Below are 22609 nucleotides of genomic sequence, written 5' to 3' on the forward strand. Positions count from 1 at the left end.
GGTAATTACATTTTTGGCTGGTGAATTATTGAATTGATATCCAGTACATGTGAGATTACTTAATCAGATCCTCCTCTCAAAGTTGCTCTGGTCTAGTTTCACACAGTAGGCTGCTCAAGACAAGAACCCTCTACACCTGTACCTGTATCAATATCTAGCCTTGTACTCAATCACCCGCATTCATAACTCCCTTCAGCTTTCAGAAAGGAGTTCTTTCAAAATGCTAACGAGATACACAGTTTATAGGGATTGGCCTCTCTTTGTACACACTGGCAGTAGTAGGGTCAGAGCCACCAGCTGGACTTTGAATTCTTGTGACAGAGGTAGACCGTCCTCTCTGACTCGTCCACACACCGTGGAGAGGAAGCTGACAAGAGGGTTCTTTTCTCTGTCTTTCATTTTCTATTACATTCTCACTCACTGCTCCTGCGTTAATGGCCTTGTTCAGTTCAACGAGATCGTTATGCATGTGTTTCGTTGTTGTTAAGTATTATACTACGATGAGGTAGCAAATCATTTTTTTTCAGGGGATGTGCTGAACGAATATCCTTCAGGGGATAAAAGCAGGTCAGCTATTTCAGTAGGCAGCACCTCCAGATGTAATTCCTCTATGAATTATATACACAGATATAAACTCGCAGACACTCTAAACTGAACTGGCATTTTTTATAAGAGGCGGCTGCAAACTGAAAAAGCTAATTTTTTATAGCAACAGTCCTACAACATAAGTTGTAGCTGTCTTGTACAGACCGACTTCAATTAACCCTGGAAAAAAGGTTTACTTTGATTTTAGTTGATTTGGTTACTTTGGTTTTGTAAGTCATGTCATCCGTACTGTATTTAAAGAATTCTTTTCAGAGAATGGCAGAAAGGATAATTAGCAGGATGGTATAATTATGAAGAAAGAAATTGTTCTATATGATGTGAACTACAAAAAGTGTCGCGTTGCTCTAAATTAATGAAGGTCTCCTGTAATACAGGAAATAGTAAAAATAGAATCTTAAATAAATTAAGCATATGCCTTAGTAAACCTTTAACAGGTAAGTTTGTTTCAGTTGCCAGAGAGATAAATATAGTGCAGGATATCTGTATAAACAGACATATAATCCAAAAAATTTACTAATAGTTTAAACAGTCATTTTGTCAAACAAGAATAGAGACAAGGAACCATAATTATGTCACCTGCATATCTTTTTCAGCGCCAAACTGCAGTGCCCACTGATGACAATCAGTATTTTGTGAACTTAGCTGTTTATCTTGGCTGAAGAGATAACGGTCTAGTCCTCTGAAAGTAACCAGAAAGTTTTCATCAGACTTGAACAGTGATGTATAAGGAGTAATTCCAGAGGATATTATGTCCTGTGGGCACACTTTTCCCTTACAGTTTCTCAAATAGTTTATTTTCAGTCTAAGATTATTTGCTACTACTTTATACCAGCAATATTGCATTTTCTAGTCAGGCTATCTGTTGAAGCAACAGAAGGGTAGAATTGTAGGCTTTTACTCAAGCTACCTCCCACCCATAGATTCAGGTATCAAGAGCAATGAAAAAGCATTAACACAATGTAAAATTTTCACTCCTCCTAAAGCTAACGATTCTTTGACCTATGTATGAAAAGGTCTGCCACAAAATTAAGCCCAAATCTAAAGACGAGACACTGGAAGTCAGGGGAGATGCAGACCCTCAGCCTACTATTATCCACACTTAATTTGAGTGGTGAACAGAAGCTAACTCAACTGAGTCCTTCTAGATTTGAGGTAATACTTTTAAACAAAAATGTTATTTTGTCATCTGTGGATGCTATCCCCAAATTTAAGGGATGGAGACAAGACTGGGGTGGGGACAAGATTAGAAAAGAGTTGAAGGGGGGAAGCAGAGGAAGAAGGGAATTAAGTGACCAAAGGTTGTATATAGTATTTACTCTGAAGGTAAACACATTTTGTAAAGAGTACCGCCATGCCTATTAGCTAGAGGTCAGACAGACAGTAGGCTAGATTTGTGAGATAGTAACTAGAACATCCTCATGGAATTCTTTTTTTACTTTGACTGGTATTAGTAAAGCTTCTTTTATTTGTTTCTGTTAGTTTGTGTTAAGTCATGTCTAAAGAAAAAGCAAACAATCTGCTTTATTTGCTTCATAAATATAATTATAAACTTGCCAGAACCAGGTTAGCCACAAATTAACATGACAGCTACATTCGCTTTCACATGGATTATTTATGAAGACACTTCAACAGGGTAAAGCTACTGATAGGGCCAGGTGTTGCTGTAGAAGCCAATAGAGTTGCTATAGTGACAGGACACAAGAGTGGTCTAAAAGGTTGATAAATGACAAACAACTTGCAATCTGCAAGCCAGCAAAGTTTGGCACTTAAGAAATACCGGTTACATCTGCAAATATATCTCCTCATATGGGAAAAGGCAAGTATATTGCATCAGGGTCCGTGTTAAGCTAATATACTCCCTTAGCTCTCTTATGCCTATGAACACTGCGTTGTTCTCAATACCCATGTAGTAAATGAATTACTCCCTTCCTCCTTGTGTATACAAGATAGTACCTTTTCCTTTCCTCTACTCATGAGACTTAACAAATGCTCATGAGAAGATTCTCCTCAGTGTCTTTGGAGTTTCCAATATATGCTGTTTGTGGTGGCACTGGATTTTGAATGTTTAAAATTTATTCACCTTTCTAGATCTCTGAGCTGCCGTGGAAACTGGCAGCAGATTTTCCAAATAAATAATACAACATAAACCTATTTTATCCATCAGTTAGCTCTTCCAAACTAAAACAAAACAAAACAAAAAATCCAAAACCTCCATAACTACAGACAAGAAGAGGGCGTGGAAGTTTTGTTAAAGCTGTTCTTAAAGGCTATACAGAGCTGTCTTTACAATGCCAGAACTTTCTGCACAGATAAATGTTGCATCCATTGATATTTACACACATTATAAGGTGGTGCGTTTTTTTTGTTCTTGAATTGCAGGAGGTCAGAAATAGCTTATGAATACATCTGACGGGTTGAGCCAAGAGGCAGGAATCATATGGCTAAGAAATGAGAAGTAAAATAAAATTAAAAGCCCGGCACTTTTGTATAATATTGAAAGAACTCGCTATTATTTAGGTGGTGGCAATGACAAATTGGTACTAGCTTTTGGACTGACACACACCAACGCTACACCCCCACACAGAAAGCATGAAGTCATGGTAAGGTAGTCAAACAATAAATAATGCTAGGAAAGCCACATTTTCAAAATGATGTTAGCTGCAACGGGGACACCTGAAGAGTCCGTTCCAGTTCTAAGACATATAATATATTTAAGGCTCAAATTAATCTTTTAAATTGCTTCTGCATTTCAGTTCTAAGTCACTTGTGTCACTTCCCTGCTCACTTTTTACCTTTTTATATCTTGTGGTAGAAATACTAAACTTAAGCAAAAATGGTCACAATTTTCTTTCTTCTCCAAGGCCAGAAACTTCTGAACGTGTACACCCCATCCATCGCTAGAAAGGGAAAACAAACAAGCACAAAATATTGCAAATTTCAGAAATTACCTTTCTTGATAAAAAGAAATTATGGCTTCTTAGTTCAGAACATGGTGTGACCTGGCTATGTGAAAGAAAGCCACCACAAAAATGACTGCATTTTAATGACTGGAAAAGCAGAACACCTGACATGAGTTTGCTGCAGGCTGCTAGAAGTAAACCTTTCAAAAATGGTGAGCTGTATCTTCTGTAGTACACATAGCTATGCAACAAGCATCAAATGCAGCTCCTAACTCATCGTGTGTGCTAACCCAGCGATAAGGGAAGAAAAGTGTAACTGTATTCAACCCCTACTTTGTGAATAGTCCAGTTTAATTAAAAGTCATCTCTGCAGCGTCAAAAGCTGTGTTGTATTAACACAGCTGCCTCACAAGCAGAGGGAGGAGGAAAAACTCCCATTGGCTGAACAGCGAACAAGACGACTGGGGTTGTGTCCCCCATAATGCTGCATGTTATACAATTAGTCTTTCAATGATTGTTTCACCACAGCCTAATCGCATGTCTGGCAGTGTGTAATGGATGGAGAGATGCACACAACTGTCTTCTTCAGGCCTTTCTTTACCAGGCAGCCGTCTTCTGGCTCCACCATCATCACAACAGCTATTTTCAAACAGCTTGCCTCTCCATTGCCACCACCTACTTGTCCCGCACCTCCTCAATCGTCAGAGCACGCATGCCTTCCTCAGCCTCTGATGATGCTCTCTCCACCAAATATCTTTGCAAAACCCCACAGTCCTGAACAGGGCATGATAATCCGCATCCTTAATCAGCACAGGCCTTACCACTTATCTCCCACTGTGTGGCCCAGGTTGCTTTTGTGCCTTTTACCCACCTGTTGGTTTGTCCTCCATGTGGTGGTATCCACCACCTTGCTATACAATTCACTGTCATCGGTGGCAAGCTGCCTCCTTCCGGAGGGCTGGCAGCATCAGACTGTCCTGTTCACCACAGGCAAATAAACAGAAATCTCAAGGTTATGCCTCTGCTGACATACCAGTTGTGGAAGAGAAGTTTGCTGGCTGGTGTGGGCTACTGACGGATGTAATCTTGCAGTATATGCCAGCCTGACCCGGGTCTTAACTTTTGCTTTTAATTTGGCCATCAGATCTTAAAAGAAAAGAAGCACTGCGAGATCCCCACCCCAGCCATTGGCCATACACTGGGGGATGTGCTATGATGTACTATACTGTATTACACATTGCAAGACTCAGTATATTTTAAAGGCTCACTAAAAAATTAAAAATGGACTGCTTTCTATCTCAGTATCTCTCTTCTAACCACTGGAATATTCATGTTCTCTACTTTCCTTTCTAAATTCTGTTAATTTTATATGAGGCCTCACATAAAGGACTCAATGATCACATGAAAAGAAAACTGCAAATTCTCCATTTTTCATTTCTCTATATCAGTAAGGAAAAAAAAAAGAAAAACAACAAAAGAGGCTTAACTGAAACGACAGAAAATGCTACAATTTATGATGGCTGGAACAGCTTTATAACCCCAGAAACTTGTGGCCTTGTAGTGCACTTGGCAGAGGCAAAGCGTGTCAGAGGTCTGAATTAAAATGAGCCAACCGAAAAACTATTAAGACCCAAGAAATCTAGACTTCAGCAGAATCTCTCTTGAAAGACCCGGCATGTACAAGTCTTATATGGCTGGAGTACTTTAGCTCTGGTCTGTGGTTTGTTTTTTTTTCCCCTTAAAGACCAAATACATACACGAAAAATAGTTATCATCATAGAGGAAAAGAAATGGAGTGTTAATGCTATATGAAAATGCTATTTACAGAGGCAAATCAAAATGCATTATAGGCAGAAAGCCACTGTTTTTTGACTGCTTTGCAAAAGTGAATATTCTCCAATTAAATGTATTTTAAGTAGGCTTACTTTGATTTAAAAAAAAGCCCTTCTTCAATCAAAACATGATTTTCTTTTTTTGGTTCCTCATAAGATCTGTGCCTAGTAAAAATTCAAAGGAAGTGGAGACTGGATAACAGCAAAAGGTTAATTAATTAACAAACATCTTCCCCTTGTATTACATGAGAAGTTTAGCATGTGACAGGCTTTAGTCTTAAATTCTCTACAATTTAAAAAGAGAACAGCATTAAAAAAATACACTATCATTCATCTCTAGGTGGATTTTAGAATCAGATGGTTTTTTATATATAAAGATGCTAAAATACTCCTCTACTTAAGAAGCACTCAGAGGCTTTATTTCAATATTTAGTAACAAAAAAAGGTGGAACAAAATGTTTTGTTCTCCCTGGTACTGAATAATTTAGCTTTTTATTGATCTTTACAGACTTATTTTCACTATTTTATTTTAAAATACAACAACTGAAATTACTTCTGTAGCTGCAGAAGACAAGAGAAAATAGGCACAGATGAGTCTTTAAAAAATACAAATGTAAAATACAGTGTTTCGATAACTTCTGGTAAATGTTCTTTGCCAGACTCCTCCAGTGGTCTTACTATTTTTCTTCTAACGTGTAATAAAATTTTAATATGATGGTTAGCAAAAAAACCCAAACAGACTACATATAGTTCTATTCTTTTCAGTTTCAGAGAAACACATCCACTGTGAAATCATAGTCCATTTATAGTATCACTACATCATAATTCAGCTTTTTTTTCATAATTTCCTTGCGTGCCCTATGTAGCAAAATTATAACACTGTATATTGAATAGAACAGCTTGAAGACTTGTAAAGGTATTTGCTATTATGTCAAATGACTTCTCTCCCATTCGGAAACATCCTAAAACCAGCTTATTTTCAATGCCCGTGCAAAGCACATACATTAGAATTTTAAAAGGAAGGCAGAAAAAAGCCCACAAACAAATCCTTATTTCTAGACTTCCTTATGTGTCTTAGAGTAATTCTATCATTTAGCCTTTCAGTTGTAAAGATTGTGTTTTAGTGTACTGTGTTCTGCTTGCAGAACAAGAAAGTAGATACAATAGATAAATTAAACACTGTGAAACATTCACTGAATTTTTCAATTAGACCTTTATCATTGAACATTCCCACAAATACTTCTATAAATATTTGTTTTTAGGTAAAGCAGCATTACCCACCTTGCATACTACATTCTTGACACACCAGGAGCTAAGAACTAGCAAAATTAAGTGCATAGTCCACAAAGTAATATTTCTGGAATATTACAGATGATCATTCATAGGAACAGAGCCCAGATCTTTTGTAGTAGGTACAATAATGTATGTACATGGCCTCCATAGGCCACCCTTTCCCCTGCTCTCCTAGTTAGGTGCCTGAAAAAAAGAGCCTTCCTGTGAACGTGTAAAAGCAAAGACATAACAAATACTTAATGAGGTTTGTCCTATTTCTGTGAATATGATTCATACATGAAGTGGCCCAGTAAAGAAACTGGTTGCAGACTTCTTTATGACTATCGCTTCTAAACATGTCCAGTTCCAAGGAAGGGGAAAGTTTGCAAATGCAGGCTGAATTCAAAGCAACATTAATTTCGGATTCATATGAATTTTTGAACTGATTCCCTAAGGAGATTTCTTTCAAATGCTTTTGTCGTTGGATCAAGTTTAGAAGCATATAGTGTCTTAATTCCAAGACATCCAAGCCTTGGGAAATCCAGTAACTGATTCATGATCATCTTTCTTCAGAAGAAACAAAAAAAAAGTCACTGCAGATATTCTTTGGATAAGCACTTTTTAAAGTGCAGCAATACTTCAGTGAAGAAATATGATAATTATTCAAATTACTTTTATACAGTAAAGAAAACAACAGTATTTAAAAGAAAACGTTGCCAATCAGACCGTGAAGATCAAGGAAAAAAACACCCCTGTAAAAGCAAAAATGTTTCTGACAAACAGCAGGAAAATACCGAAGCATTTCCATATATATTTGAAATACTTTCTGTATTGTCAAGAATCAGCTTACACCAAAAAGGCTCAGAAATGAATCTTACAGAATACCTGGCTGGAAAATATTGAAGCAAACTTAGACTATTCAAAGAAATTTCTGAAAGAAAAAAGCCAAATAAGAGATTCAAAAGTGAACAGAAGCCTGATGAAAAGTACAATTAAAATCTCATAAACTGAGATCTTCACAGTAATTATAGAAAATAATTAAACTAAGCAAACTCAAATGGTTCCTCACATAGCTGCTTTTCCAACACCGGGTCATAATTCAATATCAGATGATTAGGATATACTTGTTCATATTACTCTTATTCAGCACCATTTGATCTCATTGCAGAGCTGGTAGTTTGTCCTGCGATATTAGGCCAATTTATTAATTAATTTTCAAAGTTAAAGTAGTAAGATGCACTTTGCAAGAATGCATTTTTTTTCTGCTAAAATTAAATGACAAGAGAATCTCGGTATGTTAATTCAGATCTCCCCTAACTTGGCTATGAGCTTATGTCAAGTTTGATGAACTGTTTTGATCCAGAAGCATTACAAGTCTTTGATCCTCTAGCTTAAAAAAAGAAGAACCCATTTCTTGACAACTTCACTTGTAGAAATCATAAAATTGCTTATTTGTTGTTCCATATACAATTTTTGTTAAATTATTGGGAGTTTGTTGATGCCCATTTTTATGGTCCATAATGGGTGACTGATGTAGTTCAATAAGAACATAAATTATACAGAAGTGGCCAGAATAAATCTCCCAATACCTTTATGAACAGAATTTCTGTATGATAGACATGAAGGACTTCAATGTGTAAGTAGGCAGTCATTGTTTGACAACTGGGAGCTTGAGACAAGTAGGAGCACGAGCAGTACTCGGGGGAGCACACTGCTCCTGGTACTAGTCAAACTTTAGCAGTGTATGTAAATAGAAGTAAGGCAAGTAATATACTGATTCTTTATCAAATGTAACTCTCTGGGTGAGGAAGAGGCACCCAGAAATACAACTGGATCAGGTTGGAATGTAGTGGAGGCAGCTATAAGTGATGTACCTGTCCATCCGTGCATTTAGGAATCGGTTTACAGAGAGGTGAAAAGAATCTGAACAATAAAAAAGTTGTTTTATACTTATTAAATATAACCTCCCAGCCGTGACTGCACAAATTCATAATTTATTCCACTGTATTCTTTATCCCGACTTAATAAACAAAACACACATGTACACATTTTCAGACTGCAATCAACCATGAAAAAAGACTTGAGTTTGAAAGACTAAACAAGTAGACTTTTCCAAATTCACGTAGATAGTTTTGAGCCCTTATTATACCACTGTAGATCCAAATATGCTAATCTAGTTTACAAGTGAACACATCATCTTTCAGGATCTTGATCTTTGAGATTTGTGCCTATGCTTATTTACCCATTCCCTTGCGAGCAGTTTTGTTGCATTAGGATTAAATTAAGCTCAGGTTCCTGACTTTTGAGGAACCTGGCCAATTGATATCGACCACAGACCATGGACTTCAATTAAAGCTTGCATAGTACAAGGTAAACAATGAGCACTTGGTACTTAGAGATTTTTCTTTCCCCTAAGACCAGGACACTGCTTTCAAAAGTAGTGGATCAAGCTACTCAACCTCATTTATTACCTTTTTAGCCAGTGACCTTTGTGTCAGTTTATGATTTCAGAACTTTAATGATCAGCATTTGATCAGGTCATGCTTAAGAGAAATCAAGGTGCCAAAATTCAGCAAAGGAGGATAATCATAAACTGCAGATCTCAGGCTATCTCGATGCAAATTAATAGACTGATTACTTAAGAGAGTAAACATCTGCCTGTGTAATTATACATAGTGTGGCAATAAATGTAAGCGTATTCCATAGAATATCATCACGATTCATGCATGGAGCCTTCCTTGGTACTATCTCATACACTGGTTAAAACACTTAGACATTAATCTGAATCCTGACAGGCTGGTGGTGTATTTTAATTTATGGGAATTATGGTTAAAGGTGATCTGCACAAACAGTTGAGCTTTGAAGCAGTAATTAGTGGAACCAAGGAAGTGTGGAGTGATTAGAAATAAATAAAATAAAGTCATTTTCTGCTAGAAGATGTCAGAAAGGTTCTTAGGAAGAATTTTAAATGAATTGAAATTGTTTTATGAAAATGCAGTATTATATGGATTAATGATCCATTAATGTCTATCATTTATAATAATAAGGAAGTTTACTACTTGAAGTTATACAAAATAATACTGTATTTGACATATCACCATGAAGATGTAGGACCAAACTACTTCAGTTAACTGTTCGTATAAGCTGGGGCACTAAGCTTCTTCATTACATTGCCTTCAGGACTCATAGTTCTGCCTCTTCAGTTCCCTCATATTTAATTATAATACACGAGTAATGCACAACGCATACTATCCTTAGAGTTTAAATCTCCTCTTATGGTCTTTTTATTTTGGAAGTAGTATCCGAGGAGGATGCATCTTCATTTCTCCACTTCTAAAGCTTCATCAGCACAGTAGCCTAAGCAACTGGTGACATGAAGCTGAAGTGTCATTCAGGTGGGTCACACACATGTTGGGGCCTTAGTTCTCTGCACTTGTTAAGTGGTGAAGATTGCAATGCCAGAAAAGACATTTAAAAACATACTGGACACAAATGTCCCCTTTTTCTCATGAAGGGTCAACTAAGTTGCTAAGTATAAGGAAAAAAATACCAGTGCCACAGTTCCGATCCACCATCTACATTCTCCAGGAAATGTTGCCAAAGCTTTACAGAGCCTTGGCAACAGCCGAGGAAGCAGCGTGTGGATCAGGGGTGGCCTCTCCTAAACATCCCACCCCGCTTTTATTTTTTAAAGGCACTTAGTTGTGATGATCACTTAATGCCCAGACTTGAATGATCCTGATTATTTCTGGATCAGCCAGATGTGCTAGACCAGGATTAGAGAGGTATTGCAACAGTAGCTCACCTTGTCAGGTGCAGAAGAAAATGGAGGTATGCAGTAATACATATCACAGGATGTTCGTTTGGGTGCTCCTCTCAAAGGTGAGAAAATCCTATCGACAGCAGTTCTGTTGGGGTGATGTTGGCTCCAGCTGCAACCTTCAGAAACAAAGCGGTGTTCCCATCCATCAAGGAAAGCAGCAGCAATACCTTAGGGACAAATGAATGATTTTGTAGAATTACTGTTGCCAGATTTCACTTTTATTTTTTCATATAGAACTGGAAAATACACATTAAGCAACAGTCTACGCACCTCTAAAACAGGATGTGGGATTTAAGAATGTATTATGAGAAGTATAATTTTCTATGGGACAAGTGGCAACCCATTTGAGATACAGCTGTCACACTATCTAACCTTTGAGTGGGTTCACAGTTCCACTGTGCATGGTAATACAGACTATACGGTGTGCAGGTGTATATTTTAGATCAGTAATTACTACTTTTATTATTTTATATGGATGCTTCCTGTAGTCTTCAAAGACACTAAAGCCAATGAAATGTTTTAATTTAGTGAACTGGATATAAACTGATCCCATCCTAGTGACACTGACTGCAGGTGATTTGTAACTATTCGGGGGGGGGGGGGGGGGGCGGGAAGAATCTGTCATAATTTGCATATGAAAAGAAAATATGAGCTGCTTCCCAAGTTCTGAAGCTGGATTTTTGAAACAAGAAAAGACTATCTAGTCTGACCTATTGTGTAACTAACACAAGGCATGATCTGCATGCAGATCCTTGTTCTGATTCAACCAGCCTGTGTGCACACATGACTTTAGAAATGAAAACGTTAACTATTTTGGATACATAAGTCTGAAAAATGTGCCTAAAATTTTCAAAGGGAGTGTTATTTCTAGGAGATACTGGCATCAGTGTTTCTCATCTTGGATAGAAATCCTGCAAGATCAACTTCTAGTAATTTTGTCTGCTTTTCTGTCACAGGCTACGGATATATCAGTTGTGCAGAAAAAAAAAGACTGCAAATTCTTTCAGATGTCTCTAGACACCATAATTCCTGCAAATTCTTTCATACTGTATCTGACAGAGAAACTACCTTCTAAAATGAAACTGTACTACTTGAGTGCTACTAGAATAATTTAGTTCATAATGTATTTATGGACCTCATTCAGGCCCCTCAGCCTGACAATGTCACATCTTGATGTCCAATGTGAAACGATAACAACTTCATATTATTTAGCTTTCTACCATTGCACAATGTAACCATCAGCAGACTGCTTCCTCGAACAAATGGCCTTTTTCAAATCTGATATAATTTCACTGTCATCATAATTTAGACATTAGCCTTACACATTCTCAAGGAATGGAATGCCTAACCACCAGAAAAAGAAGATACACGTGAATCAGTACTTGTGGGACAGAAATTTTCGTTTGCAGCTGCATCTGGCTTTGTCTTGTCATTGCCACAAGCCTCACCACTTTTCTCCTACCACCTTCATTCACCTCTACCTTCTCCTGTAAACTGGCAGTTTCTGCTTGCTAGCGCAGAGTTTTGTTTCCCCTCAGGAAAACAGCAACAAAAAGGCAAAGCCAAAAGCCTGTAAAACATCCTTGCTCTTGTTTCTCTTGTAACAAGTTACAGCCCACCTGGTACAAGGCAACAATTATCTCTCTTCCAATATCTCATCTTTCACATATTTATAAAGGATTTGTTTCAGTTCTTAGAAACTTTCTGGATACAAGCTGTAGCACTGCTATGCAAAAATCCGCTAAATGCCAGAGCCACAGCACCATTTTATATCCTTTGAAGCCAATCAATGGATATGCCCAATAGTGCAGTTTCCCTAGGGACAGGATGGTCGCTAATGAGCAGAAATAGTGGTGTGATGCCGTGTCCCTTTGTTCTGGGCTGCTACTGCAGAGAACATAGTCAGGAAAAAAAAAAAAAAAGGACAGATCTGTGGTGTCCCTAAGTTCCAGCAACTCCTATTTGCCAATAAGCACCGCTAAGGCAATAAGCTTTAATTTTTTCTAATTCATGAAGCAAATCAGACTGGGCAATGGCCAATTTTAGAACAAGAGGAGTGTGACAGTAGCTCAAAGGTAGCTGACTCCATCACAGTTCACTGTGTTATGCTAAACCTGCACAATGCTAAATCGGAAGACTTGGTCTGGAGTTAGGAAAGTGAATCAATTATCTTAAAATTTCCTAATAAGACATAGTACTTAGGGGAGAAAAATCTTCAGTATAAACAAAACAGAAAGCCCCCCAGCTATATTAGAAGACTAAATGCAACCGATAGATTTTAATGGTTTTAAAGTATATGTACGATGCTTCTGTCTTTTAGGCAATATTTGTCTATAGGTTAGGCATAAAAAGATGCTGAACTTCATTCTAATTCACTGCGGGAAGTCCTGCTGCAAGATGATTGGGGTGAGAAACGATTGACTTATTACAGAGCTTGAAAGAGGGAAAATGAAGGAAAGCTTGAAGTTATTATTAGGTTGCCAAAGTTTGTGGACTCAACAGTGTCCATGGCCAATCTATCATAATCCAATTTAAACCCAATTCATATCAATTTGAAGTGATTTCTTTCTCATATAAAACTAAATCAATGGACTCTTGAACTAAATTAATAGAATTGTCTATACAGGAAGTTGCATAGTTTCAACCAAATAAACTCTAAAAATGGTATTAACAAAAGCAATGCAGCTCACATGAAAGCAAGTGATAAGATCATATGCTGATGAATAGCAGTAACAGACCCTGTATAGGCAGAGACTTATTTGATCACTTTGCATTCGATGTGTTCTATTTTCAGATATGCTGTAGAGGACCTAAATGCTGTTTAGGTTCTTTGAAGTAATTTTGCAAAACTCATTGATATTGATAAGGACAGCAGTAGGCCCTTGCTATTGATTGCTTCTGCCTATAGATGTCCACAGGCAGGCTCCCAGTCACCTAACGCAAACCCAGTTTCTAAGAATAACCAGCTAAATAACGGATGAACTGTGACACACACACACACTGTGTTTATTCACAGTGAAACCTCTGAAATTTCATCTGTAACTCAATTAGGCTGTTAAAATCTAATTGCATTAGGGCAAGCATTACTTATCAGGCTTAATACTTACAAAGGCCATCAATCCAGTCCTCACTATCCTCTTCTACAGTTCTGGACTTTCTTGTGTATCAAGGCTTGCAATTTCCAGGAAATCTTCACAGATGATAGAACGGTGTAGTAGCGTCCTCTCGTTACTGAATTTCCATCCCAGATGGCTTGGCAATAATGCTCCTCCAGGTCCTGCTGTCAGATAGGAGCTTCATCTGAATTACCTCTATTCCAGGCTCCTGGACACCTTCCTGCCCTTCTCTCCTATGCATAATGTCTTCTCCAGACTTTTGTTCTCACTGTACTTCACCCCACTGAAGCATAATGGGGACAGCTGTCTTCACCATTAATGAGATAGGACGAACAGATGTGGGCAAAGGAGCCGCTTGCTGTATGACTAGTAGTCTAAGTTCAGAACAGAGACACAGAAATTACAGTATGCTCCAATATGTGGTAGATGCTCACAGCAGTTACTTCACATGCCCTTAGGTCTTTGTGAGTAAATCTACATTAGAGTGCATCAAGCCGATTGTTCTCATTGCTGAGCATGAATTTCTTGGTGCTTTAATTAATTCACCCACAGCACGAGCACCACTGTGTTTGATGCACTCTCATTCCTGAAGAGCTTGGGCATATAATTACTACCATGAAACAAAGACTAATGGACTGATAGAAACAGTGGACTAGAAACATAAGGAAAAGAGAAAAGTAGAATTTTAGCGAGACAGGCAAATCTAAGTTGAACTCTTTCTTGCAGAAGCTGTCATAAAAAAAAAATATATATACATACATACAAATATATTTTTTTGTCCTCACTCATTTCCCTGATTCTCCCAAAGGCTTTGCGGGTTGAAAAATGACTCTTTTTAGTTTTAAGTTTTACCTGGAGCTGTATTTAAAAATTATGTCTAGTAATATTTTTATTTGTTGGCTTAAGAACACTTGGGGCAGAAGGGAAAAGGAAAATCATAGTTTTCATTTGCTTTTGTTCTTGAGAAGCTGGTTTATGTACCCTATGCAGCAAGATGAAAACAAAAAAAAAGGAAAAATTAAATCACAGCAATAAAATATGTAGGCACTTCTCTGACTTGCCCAATAAATGTGCTATTCCAGATAAATGGGAAATGTGTATATTCTGTTAGTGTACTTCTTAAATATGAATGGCTTTTCCCCCCTTGCATCTGAATTCTTCTACAGCAGGGCATAGCCTTCCAGCTAGTTCTTGTGACATGACTGTAAGCCTTTGCTTCTGTGAATTTCAGGTTTTCCTGAAATCAGACTGCAGGAATACAAGTTTTCTTGCAGTGCCGATTTTCTTACTTTATTAATCTGACCACACTTCTACTTTATGCAACTAGTATGCTCTGGTGTGTGCTTTTCTAACAGAAAGAGAAGGTTAATATAGCCCTGGTTTTGCAACAAAAATGCCCATTCCTACTGTTACCAGGAAAGTGACTTTTTTAAGCCAAACATTTTCACGTAAAGATTTTGGTCAAATCTTTAATGCAGAACAAAGCTACTACAAAAAGTTGAAAAAAAGAGGCAAATTAAACCTGAATTAGATAAAAATTACAGAGAGCATTATCAAGAAACACAACCATATGATGACATGCTAACGGTTTAAATTATACAATTTTTTCATTCAAATTGCTCTATCTAGACTCAGTACAAAGTGTGAAAAAAAAAAGGAAAATTGACACCTTTGATCTCAGATTCAGATCTTGCGTGCTGTACATCTTAAGCAAGTGGGTAATAACTAACAGGATATTCAAAGATATCATCTACTTATCCCACGACTACCTGAGGTTTTCCCCTTTGCACAGAAAAATATTTATTGAATCTATGACAAGCTGATTTCAGGCCAGCTACTGGGACCTCATCTGGAATGTGCTAATTGGAAAGGAACGTGTATACAAGTGTCCCAAAACCCAGATGATTGCCTTGATCAGCAGGCTATGTAATTAGGGCTCTATTTCTGGGTTTTCATGATAATTTGGAGCTTAGTGTTGCAGTGTTCTCTCCAATAAAGAACAAAAATAAATGTGGAAAACTCAATATTGTATTACATGTGGAATTCTTTTCCAGCCAAATCTATCTACATCTGCTTTGCTGTTGCTAGCAAAATCTTTACTTTTCTTCAGAAAAACTCTTGCTTCATTTTAAGGGAATAAGACAACATTTTCACACCCAGCAATATCCTACAGAAATCCAGGCATTCATTGGAGAACTAAAAAACAAAAAGAGAACGGGCACAAACAAACAAAAGGGGTCAAGTTATCATGAGGATTTTTAGGTACATCTCAGAGAACAAAGTCTGTACAAATGGGAACAAACAAACCCTTCCACATGGCAGATCCTTCAAAAGGTTTGCCACCTCTGATTCACGTTGATGAGCCCATATGGGTCTCTTTCCCATGTTCAGTGCTAAAGTAAAATCCCAAATAAATAGCCAACTTAAAAAAGACCTCGTGTCAGCTGCTAATCAACGCAAGTTCTGCTTTACTATCTACCCAGTTTATTGTCTAAAAGACCCAGATGTAGTTTGTCCGCTCACTTTATTTTGTATTTTCTTACACAGTTGCAGCTTGGTTTTACACACTTCCTTACAATCCTCAATAAAGCTGTTGCAGTCTGTTCACATACTGCACAGTACACATGCAATGCAGTGGTTTCTGTTGGTGTTGCACTGCTAGTCATTACTGCCATCATTTCAGCACACTGTGCTGTTACTGCAGGCTGCCAACTATTGGCTTTCATGTGCATAGATTTTATGCCTAAGAAACACACCTACTATCGTTATTTAATAAAATAACTATAATAATATTACCTTACATTCATATAAATCCCCTTTCATCCAAAAGCCTTAAAATACTTTACAAAATGTTTTTTCCTTGGATATAATGCTATGGATTGTTCCACCTGCCACTGAAAACACAGCTCCTTTTAACATGCAACATGTCTGCTCGACAGCACAAAGCAGTGTTACGCCGGTTTGAACACGTCTATGTGACTACATCGATTAGAGAAGACAGCATCACAAGCATCCCAGTGCAGAAGCACAGCAGGGCAATGTTAGAAGGTATCAGTATGGACCAATTTACTGTTCCTATGGTCACTGCTACCAAGAAAATAGGGCCACGGGTCTGCTGGTCCACAAGAGTAGATTTAAGGGGAAATCTGAGGCACTGATCGTAAAAATGGATAAAAGGAACTCAAGAATAAGGAGAGCAGTGTCCAAGATGCTAAGGTGCATTTTTAATCATGATTGTAACCAAAAAGCCTAAACACTCAAACAAGACATGCAGCAAGCTTGAATTCAAAGACCAGTGGAAGAAGCAGGTGAGCTGCTTAGCATAAATGCAAACTAAAACCACTACTCTTGTCTCTCTACCTCCCAACTAAAAGAAGGTCCTGACACAGTGAGAACTTCTGTATTCACCTCCATGGCCCAACTAACCTAATGATTTATGGTAAGGTTCTTACTTTCATATAACCAGACTTCTCCCCTTTGAGTGCTCTGATTTAGTGAAATTCCATGACAGCACCAAGTATTACTTTGTCATAAGTGCTCTGGTGAAGCCTGGAAAGGGAGGAGAGAACAGATGGGATCACATTATTTCCACAAAATATATTAAAATGCTATGCAGCAAAGCCTACTTTGTTTATGCACCTTATCACCTGCAGTTGTAATATCAGCTATTTCTTAGCACGGTCACTTCACTGTGCCACACTATGACTGAAAATGCTGCTCACCTATGAAATAAATGTAGGGCTTCATAAGCTTAACTGTAAACTTAATTAAATTTGGGATGCTTTCCACCCAAACTCCCTTCTGTACCTAACTACTTAAAAAAAAAAAAGTATTTTTCTAAATATGTGTCCAACATGAACCCTTGAAGCTCAACATGCACATATCAAGGACAGCATATGACCCTAAGTTTGTCTGAATCTGATTTTGCTGAAAAGGGCTGTTATAGTATTGGCCCTGCTCTTATCTCTTGAAGACAGTAGCCCAAATTCTTCCCTGTTACATAAGTCCAATCTCACATTGATTTCAGTGGGTTTCAGTGGAATAACTGAGAAGAGAATTTGGCCCGTAATCTCTCACTTTATCATATAACTAGTAAGTGCTTGGCTAAGATTAGATTTAAAGATAGCCCAGGGGGATAATTCAAGGACTCAAGATCCTTTACTGACACCAAAGTCTCCTGCCTTTGGGGAAAACACAAAACAAAACAAAGTGGCTTTAAAGCACTGTATTCCTCGAATGGAGGAAAACCCATAACTGGTATGCTAACTGATGTTGTTCTTTCTCCATCAATAAGGCAATAAGAGGGAATACTTATGCTCTAGAAGAGAAGTCAGTTTTTCCTTTTCTGAAGTTTTCTTGCAAGAATTTATACTTGATTGTCTTAGTAAAGGGAAGAGTTTCTGCTTTTTTAAAATTCTACATACAATACAGTTAGAAACAGCAAGTACCTCCATACACATTTATCTACAAAGATTTTGACTTTGAGTTGGTTGCCTAAATACATGGGTCTCATTTCTGCTGCGGGCTGCCCTGTGCTACAAGTTACACAGTCTGTGAGATAAAGGATGAGAATTTTTTGAAGCTTGAGTTGTTGAGTACACAAGGCAGACTTCTACAGCCCGTGACCTTCAAGACTTACAGTGACAATAAGTTTCAATTCTTGTTCCTGATTGAGGAGGTGGCTTATTAGCCTCTGTTCCACTCGCTGGTCTTCCTCCCTTGAACTGGACTTAGACTTGTGAGTTAGCAAGAATCAATCCCCAAAAGCAGAAGTTACTGAGTAAAAATGATTTGATTGGTTTTCACAGCACCGTGGTTACTTGCTGCTGGCTTTGTGGAGGCAAGAACGCCACTCTTGATGCTCAAAAAAAACCCCAAACCAAACCAGAAAAGTAAAGAAAGTCATGCACCACTTCACTCTGTGAATTCTTCAGTCATACACTACCACTTGGTTTATATTACAAAATATTCTGAGGCAAGAAGAGCAACTGTGATTTCCATGTGGCCTGGATGAGAAGACAAAGGAAGATCACAGCCACATTTCCAGACTTTAGAAAAATTTTCATCCTAGCAGTTGCAGCAGATAATCTTATTCATGAAGTAAATGAACAACACCTTGCCCAAACAACCGCGAATCCTTGATGTAAAAGTAATGGAGAAATTAAATGCAAATGGTAATTCTGCAATCATTTTTTCTAATAAAATTACACTTGAAGGCCAAAAGGAATAGGGAAGATACTAAGCAGAGGATCAGTGAATTAGAACAAGTCCCAGGAGTAATGGGTAACTCTCAGCCACTTTTGCAAGCTTTTGTGTATTTAGATTTTTAGTTTAAATTATACTTCCGGAAAGAAAAATCTACCCTGGGTTTAGGTGCCTGCAGAAATGTATCTTATGAAGAATGCTGTTGAAAGCTTTAAGCTTGCAGAAGCCCCAGCCTTGCTCTCTCACCGCTCTCCGGTGAATGCACAGGGATCAGGGCCATGGGACCAAGCGCCAGCTGAAGGTCCCCTACTCCCTTTCTAATATACCTCAGGCCGTACTGACAGGCCCAATGCACATTTAATTAGCAAACAGATGTGGCTGTTACAGATGCCACAGCCCAACTTGTTTGTTACTGCCCCTCTGCCAGAGGTTATCATGTTCTCAGGAAAACACTTTAGACCTACTTTATAGCCGAGCACTTCAGTTTAAATCCATCATCACTGTCCGCACAAGGTGAGCCTGCAGACTTTGCCTTCAGGGTATTTCCCTGACCCCAGTGGAAATGGCAGCACCCAGGGCAGTAACAACAAGCAACCAGTAGCAGTTTCATTCACCATAGACACTACCTAGGCGAAAGTGTCTCAGCAACCTACAGCTCTAGTAGGCTTTGTTACCATCCTTAAGTTACACCATCATAAACTGTAAATAAAGAGATGTAATACCTGTCTAGAGCTCTCCCTGCTCTCCTCTCTTAATCCTTCCTTTCTTCTCCAAGCTTGGATCTATATGGTTAAAATCAGTAACAGCTGTTAATATAATATAGAGAGGGAACATTTCTGTATCTTTTTTGCTGACTGGTTGAAGAGCATAATAAATCTACTTATTTTACAATTGTGTGTTATGGACTCTGAAAGCTATTCCTAAAAACAATTTCCACAAAAATAAAACAATTTCAACTTATCCCCGTATGCAACATCAGACTTGCTGCACAATTACAGGGAACTTCACTCTGCCAACACTGTTAAATTGAGGACCTCTCTTTTCCTGGCTCTGCTGCTGCTGGACAGCTTCTGTTCCCACTGCTTTGCCTCCATCTGTGCTAACAACAGAATCCTTTTTGATTAAAATGTTGCTGAGTTATATTGTGAAAGTTCATTTGAACTGTGCAGTTGCTTCACTTAGAAATACTTTCCCCCCCGTTGGATGCAAGGTATAAGCATTTGAGAGTTATGCCTCCAGCCTGAGTTATTTCAATGTGAGGGAAAAAAATTCGATCTTTTAATTAATGTACAGTTTTTCAATCAAGAGGAAACTCAGAGCTCTGGAATAGGTTTTCCTATTGTGTGTATATATATATTGGTTGGGGTTTTTTTTTTTAATAGAGATAGTTAACCAACATTACTGAAAGAGTGCCTGAAGGAAAGTGCAAGTGGGGAATATCCACTCATGGGGATGTGCAGATTCACATTTCAGAGCCTTCTGAAATAAAAAAAAAATAAATTAGAGTGTCTCACTGAAGAACTGCTTAAATGAGACACAGAAGGAACAATAACAAAGTAAGTAGGAACCGAGATCCTAAACATTGAAATTACTCTATTTCATGAAGAAATCTCAGGACACTTTGGTCTCCACACAAACCCCACTTTTTCTTTCTTTTTTTTAAATTGTGAGAAATATTTTTTCCTGTGTTCTCAGCGAGACTGACGATTGCATGGTCATTCAAGTTCCTAACAAAAACGTGCTAACTGCAAAGTCACATTTAGCTATGTTTTACAGCAGGTAAGAGAAACATACCTTTTGTCATAGCAAAGACTGTTTCCCAATTAAAGGAGGAAGAATAAAAATGTAACATATTAAAGTAGGGATTAATAAGGAAACTACCAGAGGAAATTAAGATAAATTAGTAATTAATTAGACTGTAATAAGGAGATAATTAAGTAAATTAAGGAATTTAGGATGTACATTATATGTCCTAGCTAAAACAATAGCTCTAGTTCAAAATCTAATGTCATTAAGCACTTTTATAATTCTTAGTGACACATTTCAGATTTTGAATTACCCAAGTTTGCACTTTCAGGTGGGCCTTCAGCCTAATCAATATCGCTATTTGAGAACAGCAGAATCAAGGAAGACCTGGATATGTTTCTTGGGAACTGTTCAAAATATTCAGAGTTATGCAATTCCTGCACTGAAAAAAGATCGGGTCTGAGTCCAGGGTTAAAGTCCCTTGAGTATAAGCGGAACAAGAATTTGATATTTTATGTCAATCTCACTGAAAGCAGAGAATACTAACGCAGGAGATGGAGGCAAACAGAAGAGATTAGGAATCATGACATTTTCAAATATCAGAACGTGTTCAAGCCTGAATTGTATTTTGGGGACTGGCTAAGACTAGTTCTTACTTTATCTAAACTGCTCCTTGTATAGATACCTTCAGGAAGGGTTACTTAACAGGTTGACAGAAAGCATGTCAGGCAGGTTTCACAGGTATTGCAAGAACAGAAGCACTTTTCTCTCTTTCTAATGTCCAAACATTTACTAATAAAAGAAGTAAGATCCTGGTTTTTTTCCACTGGTCTCCAGAGTTCCAGCGCCACTCAGATCTAACATTTACTTCGAGTATGCATTATTTAGTACATTACGGTTCAACCCAGGTACAGCTAGAACAGGCATTACGTACAGTTCAGAGATTATGGGTCTAAGCTGACCATGCTTTTATATCAGGTTTTTACCCTTTTGCAAAATACAACACTCTGTCCACAGAGGGGGAGGAGGTCTGTTGGTAACGACTCTGTGACATTGTACTACTCCAAAGCAATCCATTTTCCAACACATTTAACCAGGAGTAAATTTAGGATTCAAATTATTAGGCTTAAATTAGCCTCTCTGCCGGTTATTCCCATCTGATATGAATTGTTCTTAGACTGTAAAGCTACAGAGCTAAAGCCTAATTAAAAATAAAAAATGAGCATACGCTACTTTCTTTATGATAAAATACCTCTCTCTTCAATGAGTTTAAACTTGCAATTATGTTTGAAGACTGATGTCAGATAACTGCTGAGCTTCTGTTCAGGCAGTGAGCAATATCTTTATATTCACTAGGTACGGCTCAGAGCCATAGGCCAGCATCACAAAAACTGTCTCTGCTGCTGATAAAGGGCACAAAGTAGTTTATGGGATATTTCTGGGAGGAATCCTTAGAAAGGAGTCCCCAACAGTTTTAATGAAAAAAACAGAAGCAAATGTTTTCTGTTTGTTTTATAATTTTGTTTCCTCTCTCTCTTTCATCAGAAGCCTGAAGTACATCAGAATATACATGATACACAAATAGAAATAATCTTTTGTTTACGTGGTATTAATTACATGGATGGAAAATGCACTTGCCAAAGAAATCTGTATAGGAGCCATGGGAGTCAGCCACTAGAACATGATCATCCTCTAAATAAATATAACTACATAGCAATGAATAGCAGCAGCATTCAGTACAGTAGAACAGGAGGAATAGAATAATATGTTCGACTGTAAATCACTGTGCATGGAAATTTAGGCAGGCATAATACAATTACCCAAATGGAGGTCAAATGCAATTTCACAGGGTGAATAGCAGACTATGACCATGTATCTGTTTAATTTTTTTTAATTTCAGAACGATCCAGCCATTATTTAACATTTAGAAATATCTTTCATTTTTCATATGGTATTCTGATGAACGTAATTAATTAATTTAGCAGACAATTGCAATTTGCATAATTTTCACAAGGAACACTTAATGTTTGGAGTTTTTTATTCTGGTCCCCATGCTTAAACTAAAATGGGAAGGATGCAAATTGAACAGAGACTATTAATCATAACGCT

General features: G+C 37.7%; 1 long non-coding RNA gene across 1 annotated transcript; it reads right to left on the reverse strand.

Moving 5' to 3' along the window:
* Nucleotides 1–4433: 4433 nt before the first annotated feature.
* On the reverse strand, nt 4434–13877 carry LOC135313295 (uncharacterized). Its single transcript, XR_010372913.1, has 3 exons — nt 13541–13877; nt 10416–10600; nt 4434–4483 (listed from the first exon to the last, which is right to left on the reverse strand). It is a non-coding gene; the product is annotated as an uncharacterized LOC135313295 (long non-coding RNA).
* Between the last annotated feature and the right edge of the window lie 8732 nt (nt 13878–22609).

Source organism: Phalacrocorax carbo, chromosome 4 (genome assembly GCF_963921805.1).
Source record: "Phalacrocorax carbo chromosome 4, bPhaCar2.1, whole genome shotgun sequence".
Classification (NCBI taxonomy): Eukaryota; Metazoa; Chordata; class Aves; order Suliformes; family Phalacrocoracidae; genus Phalacrocorax; species Phalacrocorax carbo.